Source organism: Blennius ocellaris, assembly GCF_963422515.1.
Source record: "Blennius ocellaris genome assembly, contig: SCAFFOLD_93, whole genome shotgun sequence".
In the NCBI taxonomy this organism is placed as follows: domain Eukaryota; kingdom Metazoa; phylum Chordata; class Actinopteri; order Blenniiformes; family Blenniidae; genus Blennius; species Blennius ocellaris.
In genome coordinates, this window is record NW_027662270.1 from 80134 (window position 1) to 94053 (window position 13920).

Genomic DNA, 13920 nt, shown 5'->3' on the forward strand with positions numbered 1-13920 from the left:
GTCCACACCAAGAACCTGGTTCACCTAATCCAGATGTTCCTGGCCTGTCGTCCACACCAGGAACCTGGTTCACCTAAACCAGATGTTCCTGGCCTGTCGTCCACACCAAAACCTGGTTCACCTAAACCAGATGTTCCTGGCCTGTCGTCCACACCAGGAACCTGGTTCACCTAAACCAGATGTTCCTGGCCTGTCGTCCACACCAGGAACCTGGTTCACCTAAACCAGATGTTTCTGGCCTGTCGTCCACACCAGGAACCTGGTTCACCTAAACCAGATGTTCCTGGCCTGTTGTCCACACCAAAACCTGGTTCACCTAAACCAGATGTTCCTGGCCTGTCGTCCACACCAGGAACCTGGTTCACCTAAACCAGATGTTCCTGGCCTGTCGTCCACACCAGGAACCTGGTTCACCTAAACCAGATGTTCCTGGCCTGTCGTCCACACCAGGAACCTGGTTCACCTAAGCCAGATGTTCCTGGCCTGTCATCCACACCAGGAACCTGGTTCACCTAAACCAGATGTTCCTGGCCTGTCGTCCACACCAGGAACCTGGTTCACCTAAACCAGGAACCTGGTTCACCTAAACCAGATGTTCCTGGCCCGTCATCCACACCAGGAACCTGGTTCACCTAAACCAGATGTTCCTGGCCCGTCATCCACACCAGGAACCTGGTTCACCTAAACCAGGAACCTGGTTCACCTAAACCAGATGTTCCTGGCCTGTCGTCCACACCAGGAACCTGGTTCACCTAAACCAGATGTTCCTGGCCGGTCATCCACACCAGGAACCTGGTTCACCTAAACCAGATGTTCCTGGCCTGTCGTCCACACCAGGAACCTGGTTCACCTAAACCAGGAACCTGGTTCACCTAAACCAGATGTTCCTGGCCTGTCGTCCACACCAGGAACCTGGTTCACTTAAACTAGGAACCTGGTTTACCTAAACCAGATGTTCCTGACCCGTAATCCACACCAGGAACCTGGTTCACCTAAACCAGATGTTCCTGGCCTGTCGTCCACACCAGGAACCTGGTTCACCTAAACCAGATGTTCCTGACCCGTCATCCACACCAGGAACCTGGTTCACCTAAACCAGATGTTTCTGGCCTGTCGTCCACACCAGGAACCTGGTTCACCTAAACCAGATGTTCCTGGCCTGTCGTCCACACCAGGAACCTGGTTCACCTAAACCAGATGTTTCTGGCCGGTCGTTCACACCAGGAACCTGGTTCACCTAAACCAGATGTTCCTGGCCTGTCGTCCACACCAGGAACCTGGTTCACTTAAACTAGGAACCTGGTTCACCTAAACCAGATGTTCCTGACCCGTCATCCACACCAGGAACCTGGTTCACCTAAACCAGATGTTCCTGGCCTGTCGTCCACACCAGGAACCTGGTTCACCTAAACCAGATGTTCCTGGCCTGTCGTCCACACCAAAACCTGGTTCACCTAAACCAGATGTTCCTGGCCTGTCGTCCACACCAGGAACCTGGTTCACCTAAACCAGATGTTCCTGGCCTGTCGTCCACACCAGGAACCTGGTTCACCTAAACCAGATGTTTCTGGCCTGTCGTCCACACCAGGAACCTGGTTCACCTAAACCAGATGTTCCTGGCCTGTTGTCCACACCAAAACCTGGTTCACCTAAACCAGATGTTCCTGGCCTGTCGTCCCACACCAGGAACCTGGTTCACCTAAACCAGATGTTCCTGGCCTGTCGTCCACACCAGGAACCTGGTTCACCTAAACCAGATGTTCCTGGCCTGTCGTCCACACCAGGAACCTGGTTCACCTAAGCCAGATGTTCCTGGCCTGTCATCCACACCAGGAACCTGGTTCACCTAAACCATATGTTCCTGGGCCTGTCGTCCACACCAGGAACCTGGTTCACCTAAACCAGGAACCTGGTTCACCTAAACCAGATGTTCCTGGCCCGTCATCCACACCAGGAACCTGGTTCACCTAAACCAGATGTTCCTGGCCCGTCATCCACACCAGGAACCTGGTTCACCTAAACCAGGAACCTGGTTCACCTAAACCAGATGTTCCTGGCCTGTCGTCCACACCAGGAACCTGGTTCACCTAAACCAGATGTTCCTGCCGGTCATCCACACCAGGAACCTGGTTCACCTAAACCAGATGTTCCTGGCCTGTCGTCCACACCAGGAAACTGGTTCACCTAAACCAGGAACCTGGTTCACCTAAACCAGATGTTCCTGGCCTGTCGTCCACACCAGGAACCTGGTTCACTTAAACTAGGAACCTGGTTTACCTAAACCAGATGTTCCTGACCCGTAATCCACACCAGGAACCTGGTTCACCTAAACCAGATGTTCCTGGCCTGTCGTCCACACCAGGAACCTGGTTCACCTAAACCAGATTGTCTGACCCGTCATCCACACCAGGAACCTGGTTCACCTAAACCAGATGTTTCTGGCCTGTCGTCCACACCAGGAACCTGGTTCACCTAAACCAGATGTTCCTGGCCTGTCGTCCACACCAGGAACCTGGTTCACCTAAACCAGATGTTTCTGGCCGGTCGTTCACACCAGAACCTGTTCACCTAAACCAGATGTTCCTGGCCTGTCGTCCACACCAGGAACCTGGTTCACTTAAACTAGGAACCTGGTTCACCTAAACCAGATGTTCCTGACCCGTCATCCACACCAGGAACCTGGTTCACCTAAACCAGATGTTCCTGGCCTGTCGTCCACACCAGGAACCTGGTTCACCTAAACCAGATGTTCCTGGCCTGTCGTCCACACCAAAACCTGGTTCACCTAAACCAGATGTTCCTGGCCTGTCGTCCACACCAGGAACCTGGTTCACCTAAACCAGATGTTCCTGGCCTGTCGTCCACACCAGGAACCTGGTTCACCTAAACCAGATGTTTCTGGCCTGTCGTCCACACCAGGAACCTGGTTCACCTAAACCAGATGTTCCTGGCCTGTTGTCCACACCAAAACCTGGTTCACCTAAACCAGATGTTCCTGGCCTGTCGTCCACACCAGGAACCTGGTTCACCTAAACCAGATGTTCCTGGCCTGTCGTCCACACCAGGAACCTGGTTCACCTAAACCAGATGTTTCCTGCCTGTCGTCCACACCAGGAACCTGGTTCACCTAAGCCAGATGTTCCTGGCCTGTCATCCACACCAGGAACCTGGTTCACCTAAACCAGATGTTCCTGGCCTGTCGTCCACACCAGGAACCTGGTTCACCCTAAACCAGGAACCTGGTTCACCTAAACCAGATGTTCCTGGCCCGTCATCCACACCAGGAACCTGGTTCACCTAAACCAGATGTTCCTGGCCCGTCATCCACAGCAGGAACCTGGTTCACCTAAACCAGGAACCTGGTTCACCTAAACCAGATGTTTCCTGGCCTGTCGTCCACACCAGGAACCTGGTTCACCTAAACCAGATGTTCCTGGCCGGTCATCCACACCAGGAACCTGGTTCACCTAAACCAGATGTTCCTGGCCTGTCGTCCACACCAGGAACCTGGTTCACCTAAACCAGGAACCTGGTTCACCTAAACCAGATGTTCCTGGCCTGTCGTCCACACCAGGAAACCTGGTTCACTTAAACTAGGAACCTGGTTTACCTAAACCAGATGTTCCTGACCCGTCATCCACACCAGGAACCTGGTTCACCTAAACCAGATGTTCCTGGCCTGTCGTCCACACCAGGAACCTGGTTCACCTAAACCAGATGTTCCTGACCCGTCATCCACACCAGGAACCTGGTTCACCTAAAACAGATGTTTCTGGCCTGTCGTCCACACCAGGAACCTGGTTCACCTAAACCAGATGTTCCTGGCCTGTCGTCCACACCAGGAACCTGGTTCACCTAAACCAGATGTTTCTGGCCGGTTCGTTCACCTACCAGGAACCTGGTTCACCTAAACCAGATGTTCCTGGCCTGTCGTCCACACCAGGAACCTGGTTCACTTAAACTAGGAAACCTGGTTCACCTAAACCAGATGTTCCTGACCCGTCATCCACACCAGGAACCTGGTTCACCTAAACCAGATGTTCCTGGCCTGTCGTCCACACCAGGAACCTGGTTCACCTAAACCAGATGTTCCTGGCCTGTCGTCCACACCAGGAACCTGGTTCACCTAAACCAGATGTTTTTGGCCGGTCGTCCACACCAGGAACCTGGTTCACCTAAACCAGATGTTCCTGGCCGGTCATCCACACCAGGAACCTGGTTCACCTAAACTAGGAACCTGGTTCACCTAAACCAGATGTTCCTGGCCTGTCGTCCACATGAGGCGGTTTTAGAAGCAGGTTGTTTTGAACACGGGTCCCAGAGTGGGGAAATTCTACAACCCCGGCTTGTGCTGTCCAAACCCCCCCAGGGTGTGGACGACAAAGAGGATCATCTGTGGGAATAGACGAGGTAGTGCCCCCCCCCCCCCCCCCCCCCCCCTCCCCCACCGTGGTCCGTGATGTCATCAAATCACCACAACAATCAGGGACTACAAGCTCCGGTGGAGCAGCAGAAGCTACTGACGCTAGCAGCAGAAGGACCATAGACCTATAGAACTAGTTATATACAGGTTTGTGAGCAGGAGTCTACTTCTACATTTCTATGTGCTCTGTCTTCTGTGTTTTTGGTGTTTGGTGAGTCACAGCGCCCCTCAAGGCCTGGCATGTGTACTACATGCTGTGAAGCCTGGTGTTGAGCCGTGGTCACAGTGAAGTGTGGACGGAAGGTTTTTGGAGGCCGGGGAGAAACAGAGTTTCAACATGTGGATGTCGTCTAAAGTTAGTGCTTCTGTGCTGCTTCAGGTCTGGAGGCACCATGGAGGACGTCCCGTGTCCTGAACATGCCACTCTTCCAGTGGGGAAAATAGCTAAGAGAGAGTGCAAAGTGTTGGTGTTGGAGTCCGTCCAAGAGACACCCAGCAGGTAGGCAAACAGCTTGTTCACTCTTCACCATCGACTTTGGTTGTTGAAGCTTGTAAATGTCAATATGTGATGATCCTGTCAAACATCAGTTAAAGATTGTTACTGGGACGCTGTTCACTGGGTCATAGGAGGTTTAATCCATTCAAGAAGTCGAGGCATTTCTTTCTTTCTGCTTTCTTTTTAGCTTGAAGTTCAACTGTGGTATTTATCCATTGAAGGGTGATTTGTTGTGCAGCACTTACTACAAATGTAAACATAGTAAGACAGTAATATCACACAAAACTCAGCAATCTTGGTCATTTAGTCAGAGGGAGTTTAGTGCAAGCAGTTGTTTAAGGTGCGTTTCCACAGAACAAGGACAAGTCAGGAATGGCAGGAATCTCAGTTCCTGACCGAGGATCAGGATTTTGACCTGAATTCTATGATTCAGTCCCCTTTTATCATGAGAAGGAACCGGTGACAGATCATCAGGAGTCATTACACACAGTCAGCATTATTGTTGCTCCTAATGGACACTGTTGCTTTCTTCTCTTTTTTTTTGGAGCAGATGAGATGAACTTTATTAATCTTTTTTTCATTTGGGAATACAATGGTACATACAAATAATATACAATAGATATAATTTCCCAGCCTTCTTTTTTTCCCCAAAAAAAACAAGACCCTGGAACAAGGGTCGAACAATAACAAAAACAGTGTTTCTAATAGTAGATATAGTAAATGTATATATTACAAGCACAAACATATGCATATTCATACACAAAAAGAATGACATACATAAGAAATAAAGATAAATGTAACTTAAAAAACACAAAGACAAACAATAAAATAAATAAAATAACACCAAAATAAAATAGGGTGGGGGGCGGGGGCGGTGGGTATTGGCAGCACACCGTCAGGGGGGAAGGTTTTCAAAGAGTTAAAGGAGTCCATAAAGGGTTTCCAGTTCCCAAAACACTTAGCAGTGTTACCTTTCACTGTGAACGTTGTCTTTTCCAGTTTTACAAAATACACAACATCTCTGAGCCAGCAGGCAATTGATGGTGATTTTGGAGATTCCCAAAGGAATAAAATACATCGCCTTGCTAACAGAGACGTAAAGGACAGAATATCTGACTGTTGACAGTTTAAAGGAGAAGAATCAACAGAAAGGCCAAATATAGCAAGGAAGGGACCCACTGTAATGCACTTCCCCAAAACCTGTGACATGATTGAGGAGTCGTCGTTCCAACATTTCTGTAATCTCGGGCAGAAGAAGACCATATGGTGTCTAAGTCATATAAGTACAGGTGTGAGCATGGCATTTGTCACATCGGTCCGTAACAGATACATATAAACATATAAATCTATTACTAAATCCAAATTTCTCAAGTACAGCAAAAAGATAATTCCACTCGACATGGTCGAATGCTTTCTCTACGTCAATTGAGATGACTACTTCAGGGACTGAGGAAGAATTTACTGAAAAAAATGACATTTAAGAGAGTGCGGACGTTAAAAAACAGCTGACGCCCGTTGACAAAACCATTTAGCTCCTCTGAAACAAAGGTAGGGAGAATTCTCTCAAAGCGCATGGCTAAAGCTTTGGCTAAAATGTTTGCATCAACATTTAACAAAGAAAGAGGTGCATGAAGCAGCGTCCTTGTCCTTCTTTAAAAGAAGGGTTATGGAGGCCTGCGTCAGAGTAGGAGGTAGTAAACCATTTTCAAGAGACTCATTGTACATCGAGATTAGGAGAGGAGTTAACTTATCTTCAAATCTTTTACAAAACTGGACACAGAATCCATCGGGACCCGGGGCTTTGTGGTTTTGCATGGATCTAATGGCAGCTGTGATTGTTTGAGACGTGAGAGGCGCACCTAACACATCTGCAACTTCCAATCCCACTGTAGGGAAATTCAGATTTTCAAGGAAAGAATTCATTGGTGATGCCTCGGATGGAAATTCAGATTTATAGAGAGAGGAGTAATAGGATTTAAAAATTCTATTAATTGCGGCTGGGTCCGACGTAAGTGAGCCTGTGGAATCTCTAACTTGGGGAATCAATCGAGAAGTAGAGTTACTTTTTAACTGATGGGCTAGTAGTCTGCTTGATTTATCGCCATATTCGTAATAAGTACTGCGGGAACGTAGCAAAAGGCGTTCTGCATCTGCTGTTGTTAAAAGGTCAAGTTCTGCCTACAATTCAAGTCTCGGCTTCAGCAGGTTGGGGGATGGGTTCATAGGACTGACTTTGTCTGTGTCCATAATTTTAGCTGTAAGCTCTTGTATTTTTGCCTTACCAATTTTGACTGAATGCACTGAATAAGAGATGCTTTGTCCACGAAGATAGGCTTTCAAAGATTCCCATAAAATTGATGATGAAGATGAAATAAAGACATTAAAAGCCTCCTCAGACAAAGACAGAGGATTAAGTCTCCAGGGCGAGGAAGAGCAAGGTCGGTCAATGAATTTTATGTCTAAAGTTAGAGGGGCGTGATCTGAAATAACAATTGGTTGACATGCAGAAGTCACTTCATGAAGAAGAGAGTTGTCAACAACAACAAAATCAATGCGAGAATAGGATTGGTGTGTGTGTGAGAAAAAGGAAAGAAGTTTGGCTTGTGGGTTGCAAACCCTCCAAGGATCAACCAAGCCTTTCCTGAACGTAAGGTCAGAAACCGATTTAGCCATACGGGATTGTGCCAGGGTCCGCGGGTTTGAACGATCCAAGGAAGGATCAACAACACAATTTAAGTCACCACCCAAAAGGTGGGTGTCCAAGGAAGGTACGGAGCTAAACAACTTATTCATGAAACTGGGTTGTGATATAAAGTGCCCGCAATAATTATGTAACAACCATTTTTATCGCTTATAATCTTAGAAGCAGTAAATGGAATGTTTTTACGGACCAAAATTGCCACTCCTCTCGCCCTGGAGTTAAAGTTTGAGTGAAAGATGTCACCCACCCATGGACGTTTCAGTTTTATTTGATCCCTATCATGCAACTGAGTTTCCTGGAGGAAGCCTATAGCAATGTTAAAACGCTTTAGATGAGCAAATATCCTTGAACGCTTTACACGGCTGTTCATACCTTCAACATTCCAGCTAAGGAAGTTGTGTAAGTTAGTACTGGTCATTTACATGAGGATCAAAGCCATGATCCACCCACCGCACCATGGGGGGGTAATGGAAAGTAAATGATAGAAGAAATGATAAAAGAAAGAATGAAAGAGAAAATAAAAGTTAAATGAATGCACAGTGATGTATAGAGACAACTCAACGATAGCAGCAGCTGACTCCAATAGGAGCCATTCTCCTAGTGAGTTACTTACAGCTAGTAATGCTAAGCTTCAAAGATGAAGGGCAACCCCCTGCAATATAGTGAAATGAAAATATAAAATGCAGGGCACTTGGACAATAAAATACAGAGAAATAAATAAAAGAAAATTAAATATCCTAATTTCTAAGAGATCAAGAGCACACAATTTAGTCATATATAATGTTATCAACACTTATTTTTATATATAATGTTGCCAGCAGCACAGCAGTGATTACATAATAATTATAATAAACACAGTCAATTAAACTATTGCAGCATTGGAACAACGGTGGTTATACATGTGAAACCTATGTAGGTGCAGCGTGGTTCCTATGAGCAGCCAGTGTGTGTAAAAGTATTAACTCACCCAGGAACCTTCAATCATGTAGAGAAAAGGAAAATAGTGGTCAATGTCCTTTAATTGGTCATCGTCTGGATGAACTTCGCCTCTTGTGGAGACGTGAAGGCTCGTTGTACGCCTCTGTGGGTTATGCGCAGCCGAGCAGGGTGCAACAGTCCAAACCGAACTCCCTCAATGCCACGCAGCTGACGACGGACGTCATTGAACGCAGCACGGGCCCACGCCGTCCTGGTGGTGTGATCCAGGAAGACGGAGGTGGTCATGTTACGCTGCACCTCTGTCACGTGCTTCAGTATGGCGGATCAGGGACTGCTTTTAGTCCCGCTACTTCCCCTTGTGTTGAAGTGATAATGCTCGATAGCTTCGTTTTCAAGGCGAGCAGCTCGGTCTTAATGGAAGAGAGATTCTCACTTAAAGCCGCTTGAAGTTCAGCCAGAACTATAGTTACAACTTCGTTTTGAAGAGCAACCAGAAGCTCCGTTTTGAGTGCGGCGGCATCGGCAGCGAGAGTCGACATGCAGCTCAGCCCAGCCGGGGTGGTGAGTCACTCTGAGGCGAGGAGGTGACGTTAGCAACAGGCCGCTGAATAGGCTGAGCCTTGTTGCCTGCTTAAACGGCTTTTGGTGGCATTTTCAGGGTGAAAATTGAGGCGTGTCAGTTAAAAAAGAGGATCGGACGAGTTTGAGGCTTTAAAAAACACAAGGAAATTTGCCCATTTACAACTGAATTATTTCACTCAGCAGGAGCTCACCAACGCACGTCCTACACCATGCTTCGCTAAACCGGAAGTCCACACTGTTACTTTCTCTCACCAACCAGTGCAGATGTTCACCCAGGGTGGAACACAACTGGGTTAAACATATCTGACTCCACACACCCGTTATTCTACCATCAGCTGCTGAACAGTTCACACACTCCAGATCGCTCAGCATTCAGAGACATGCCATGGAGTTGATCAGAGAGGAGGATGCTGCCACGCTGTGTAACACATCAACACACATCACAACTAATCCACACACTCTGTTACAAACTTCAATACAGATGATTCTTGATATTCTTGGAAAATTTGTTGGCCAAAAACATGTTCCAGGAATGTCGGGCCCATTTAAGAACCTTATTAAGATTTATTACGTCACATAAAGAAGGTCAGGAATGTAACGGGAATGATAGGAAAATGATATTCGGAGCTCATCGTGCCGACATGTAAACGCCCCTTTAGTCAGCAGCATCAAGACAGGATCAGAAATTTCCCCCAGGGATGAATAAAGTACTTCTGACTCTGTTCAGGTAAAGTGCATCAGCAAACAGGAGAAAGTACAACAGCAAGTACAGAGCCTTGCCTCCTTTATGGAGCTCCATCCAGGCCAAAAGGTTTGCGAACGTTTGTCCCTGTTCTTATGTGGGGGCGTGGCTTCCACTGAGAGGGGCGTGGTTTCCACAGAGATGGGATAGTTTTGACAATTCTTAGCAATTGTCAATATATAAAAACAGTTAAATATTAGATTGCTAATTTTAACACCCATACTTAAAGAAATGATGTTTCCCATTTCCATATAAGACTGAATGCAGAGCAGTACTACTGAGTACAATGGTGTCCTCGTCAGCAACCCTGCTGGCCTGCAGTGAAGAAATACAGATATAGTACAAATAGCAAAGGTACAGGAAATCATCCTAAGTCTGGTAAGGCTGAGTAGCATTCAGGGAGATGTTTTTAGGTGTCAATGCAGCAAGTAGGGATGACCTTTGTAAGAACTGCTTCATTCTAGAAGCCGCTGTTAATGTTCAGCTCAAACAGTCCTCAGTCGTCCTTTTTAACAACGTCTATATGTGTTCTATAGTATATAATATACTGTCAATCTCAATGAAGGAAACACAATCAGGGAACCCCTGAACTTTCTTTGCAACGCTGTCACTCCCACACATGATCACACACCCCTCAGTGGAAGCCACGCCCCCTCAGTGGACGCCACGCCCCCACGCCAGAACAGGGTCAAAAGTTTGAACCTGAAAAAATACGGTCTGAAAAAAATGTAAACTTGAAAACAGGATTTGAATGTGAAAAAACATAAGATCCTCATCTGAACATTAACATTAAACCTGCAACTGAAGAAATAACACCTACATTAAAAAAACAAAAAAAACAAAAATATATATATATATTTATATAGCTCCATAGATCTAGCTCTACAGATCTAGCTCTACAGATCTAGCTTCATCGATCCAGCTTCATCGATCCAGCTCCATAGAGCTAACTCCATAGAGCTAACTCCATAGAGCTAACTCCATAGAGCTAACTCCATTGATTGACTTTAAATGTCTTTCAATCATTTAAATGGATTTGAATTACTTTTAAATGATTTAAATATATTTTAACATTTTAAATAATCTTTTTCTAGTTTTCAATTGGCTTAAATACATTTAAATGGTTATAACTAGGTTTGAAATGTCTTTGCTCTCCCTCAGATGACCAGATGACACGGCAGCGTCCGTCCAGGAGACGTCCCTCTATCACAGCTCTTTGTCCACCAACCCCGTCCTCATCTTCCGCCAAGAGGAGGAAACGTGCAGCTGTGATGAAGAGGAAGTCTGAAGGAAAAACGTTTTGGAGGAACTCCTTCAAGTCTTTCTCCTGTTTGCACTTTTTCCTTTTACTGTTGACATCCCTACATTCCTATTGGTGTTTCCTTCAAGGATGAATCGAGCTATTTGTGACTCTTTCCAGGGACAAGGACATGATGGTTTGTGTCCAACTGAGCTGTGAACTTAATGAACTTAACATAATTCCTGCACAAGCTTCAACAGGACGCAAAACAACCTTGTGTTAAGTGAGGGAAGGAAAAACATCCCCCATCCCCCATTGCCACACTTTAACAGTCCAGAACGGGGTGTCTTCCAGCCCGTCCACAGCCCAACGTAGTACAATCTGCTCTTCTGTATTTTCTGGACAAGACAAATGATCAATGTTGCTATTCCACACATGTCCACCAGGGGTCACTCTGTTCCATTAACATTGGCAGAACAGATTTTCTGTTGTCGTCTCCACGTAATGTCCGCCCAGGGTGATTCTCTTCACACCAGATTATGGAAACGTGCACTAAAAACACATTTTCTGAGTATATTTGTAAGGTTTCACTCTAAAACGGGAAAGACTTTGAGTTCATTTTGTCTCAAAGTTTTAATGGGATTATTTTTGCTGATCCAATCCAAGTAAGAAGAATCAAAAAGAGAGACTTGTATCAGAAGAGTCCAGGTTGTTGTAGGACATGTCAAACATTTGGCAAAGCACACATCAGAACGTCGTATCCAGCCTGTAGGATCATCTCGCATCCACTCAACATTTGAAAGAAAACAATAACAGCAAGTGTTAAAATGTCTTCCTGGGGGTCGCGTATCGCTCGAGTCACTGAGTTCCTGAACTGAACATTCAATTGCAGCAACATTATTATTAATACAGTTAAATATATCCAGATGGTGAATGATTTTAATCCAGGGTTTGGTGTGAAGTTAGGAGAGAAACTTGAGCAGGGAGAATTCCGATTGGAGATGAACTCCTTTAAATCAAATCAGCTGTTTGTGGTTTGACTCCCTGTTAGAAGATACAGTGACGGTCGTCACAGTTTGCAGGTGTGTTGAGTTGATGATGTACTTTCGGGATGTTTCTGGTCCACACTGACATTTGAATGTGAAAGAGCCTCGGGGTGGTCCTCACACTGGAGGAGCCGTTTACATGTGTTTGACTTAAAACTGACATATAGAAGGTTTAACTTGTGTTTTATGTCTTCTGGGTTAATACGGTGCCGGTTTGTCTTATTGTTTATCATCTCAAAAATATTTAGCATTTCATTTGTATTCCCCATGAAGCCATAAAAGCGCTTGTTGAGAATGTGGAATGTGCTGTAATAAATGTCCAAGTATTTATGTGAGAGACATTTGTTCTTCAATGTCAAGATATGTGACACTTTTCTCCCATTTTTGTTCATCCAAACCATTTCAAGACAAATAAACTGCTGGACAAACAGGTTGTTGGCACAACAATGAGTGACGTGAATGAGAATCCACTTCAATAAACAACTGGTTTTAACCTTTTGTAACCCTTTGTGTGTGTGTGTGTGTGTGTGTGTGTGTGTGTGGGGGGGGGGGGGGGGGTAAAATAAAATAATCCTTTATTGATCTTACAGATGGAGAAATGTACAGTGTTACAGCAGTAAAGCAGGATAGTAGAATAAAACCACATCATGCAAGATAAAAATTACATTAAAAAAATTTTCAAAAAGGAAGTAGCATCAATAGCAAGTGAAAGAGAGCCAGTAGCTTGGAGATGTCAGTCTATAGACTATTATATAGACTACTATCATGCACACAGTGCATATCATGGTGGACATGTTATTGCACAGTTGATCCCATATTGTATTATTGCAATGCAAATCAAATCAAAATCAAAATACCAATTAAAGCTGCAAGCAGCATTGGCCGGGACCTCGCGAAAGACCACCCGTCGCGGGGGTGGCTATGAACGGTTAATAATATTTTTTTAAGTATAAAAAAAAGGAACCTGGCCTTTAACAAACTGCTGCATAAGCCAGAAGGTCAGCCCATAGAGCAGCACTGTAATGTCCCTGCTGTCCAGGCTGTCAATCACACAGCAGTGATGAGCCTGAAGCTACAGGAAGCTGCCCATATATGGAGTGATGCACTGACCAATCACAGAGCAGTGATGAACCTGAAGCTACAGGAAGGTGTCGAATTTCACTGCAGCTGCAGTCACTTTGACCTGTTAACTTTTAGAGTGAGAGCCCACCGATTTTAATTCCAAGATTTTTGGAAACAACTGCTCCGGATCCATACTTATTGGGGGAGTATGTGGATAAAAATACCATGCTTTTGTAGGAATTTTTGTCCTCTTTCAGACTGTGTGGGTTCGGAAGCAGTCGGAGGTAAACTTTGGACACCAGGGGCCGCTGTTTGGCAGCAACGCCCGATTATTCCCAATAGGAGACGCAGCTCGTGAAATCGCGGTGCTGCACGCCCGCATCCGTGACCTCAGAAAGGAACGGGAGGAAACATTCCAGCAAAGAAATCCCCTGAAAGGCTCGAAATTAGTGGAAAATGAAGAGGCGCTGAAGGAAACAGAGTCCAGACTGAAGCGGCTCCAGTTGACTTACGGACTGTTGGAGAAGGACAGCGGGAGGAGGACGGCCGACGTCTTCTCGGGCCGCTGCTCGCCTCAAACCTCAGGCGGGGGCTTGGATCAGGAGGTCAACCAGCTGAAGAGGCAGCTCCATGAGAGTGAAGAAGCCAATCGTGGACTGCAGAAGGAGAATGAGAATCTCACCGCCATG